Here is a 1704-nt window from a genome sequence, read left to right as displayed (position 1 = left end):
AGCTAGCTCAAGCTAACTCAAGCTAGTTCAAGCTAACTCAAGCTAGCTAAAGCTAACTCAAGCTAACTCAAGCTAACTCAAGCTAACTCAAGCTAGCTAAAGCTAACTCAAGCTAACTCAAGCTAACCCGAGCTAACTCAAGCTAGCTCAAGCTAACCCAAGCTAGCTAAAGCTAACTCAAGCTAACTCAAGCTAATTCAAGCTAACTCAAGCTAACTCAAGCTAACTCAAGCTAACTCAAGCTAGCTAAAGCTAACTCAAGCTAACTCAAGCTAACTCAAGCTAACCCGAGCTAACTCAAGCTAACTCAAGGTAGCTAAAGCTAGTTCAAGCTAACTCAAGCTAGCTAAAGCTAAGACAAGCTAACTCAAGCTAACTCAAGCTAACTCAAGCTAACTCAAGCTAACTCAAGCTAGTTCAAGCTAACTTAATGAAGTTAACCCAAGCTAACTTGGGTTAATGAAGTCAAACTCAAGCTAACCCGAGCTAACTCAAGCTAACTCAAGCTAATTCAAGCTAACTCAAGCTAACTCAAGCTAATTCAAGCTAACTCAAGCTAATTCAAGCTAACTCAAGCTAGCTCAAGCTAACTCAAGCTAACCCAAGCTAACTTAAGCTAGCTTAAGCTAATTAAAGCTAATTAAAGCTAACTCAAGCTAACCCAAGCTAACTTAAGCTAGCTCTAGCTGGCTGCCACTGTTAGGCCATTTGGGAGCGCTTTTCTCGCACTCTGATTGGCTGCCACTGTTAGGCCATTTGGGAGCGCTTTTCTCGCACTCTGATTGGCTGCCACTGTTAGGCCATTTGGGAGCGCTTTTCTCGCACTCTGATTGGCTGCCACTGTTAGGCCATTTGGGAGCGCTTTTCTCGCACTCTGATTGGCTGCCACTGTTAGGCCATTTGGGAGCGCTTTTCTCGCACTCTGATTGGCTGCCACTGTTAGGCCATTTGGGAGCGCTTTTCTCGCACTCTGATTGGCTGCCACTGTTAGGCCATTTGGGAGCGCTTTTCTCGCACTCTGATTGGCTGCCACTGTTAGGCCATTTGGGAGCGCTTTTCTCGCACTCTGATTGGCTGCCACTGTTAGGCCATTTGGGAGCGCTTTTCTCGCACTCTGATTGGCTGCCACTGTTAGGCCATTTGGGAGCGCTTTTCTCGCACTCTGATTGGCTGCCACTGTTAGGCCATTTGGGAGCGCTTTTCTCGCACTCTGATTGGCTGCCACTGTTAGGCCATTTGGGAGCGCTTTTCTCGCACTCTGATTGGCTGCCACTGTTAGGCCATTTGGGAGCGCTTTTCTCGCACTCTGATTGGCTGCCACTGTTAGGCCATTTGGGAGCGCTTTTCTCGCACTCTGATTGGCTGCCACTGTTAGGCCATTTGGGAGCGCTTTTCTCGCACTCTGATTGGCTGCCACTGTTAGGCCATTTGGGAGCGCTTTTCTCGCACTCTGATTGGCTGCCACTGTTAGGCCATTTGGGAGCGCTTTTCTCGCACTCTGATTGGCTGCCACTGTTAGGCCATTTGGGAGCGCTTTTCTCGCACTCTGATTGGCTGCCACTGTTAGGCCATTTGGGAGCGCTTTTCTCGCACTCTGATTGGCTGCCACTGTTAGGCCATTTGGGAGCGCTTTTCTCGCACTCTGATTGGCTGCCACTGTTAGGCCATTTGGGAGCGCTTTTCTCGCACTCTGATTGGCTGCCA

This window comes from Convolutriloba macropyga, unplaced genomic scaffold, assembly GCF_964194025.1.
Source record: "Convolutriloba macropyga unplaced genomic scaffold, txConMacr16.3 SCAFFOLD_4944, whole genome shotgun sequence".
In the NCBI taxonomy this organism is placed as follows: Eukaryota; Metazoa; Xenacoelomorpha; order Acoela; family Convolutidae; genus Convolutriloba; species Convolutriloba macropyga.
This window is presented reverse-complemented; position numbering follows the sequence as displayed.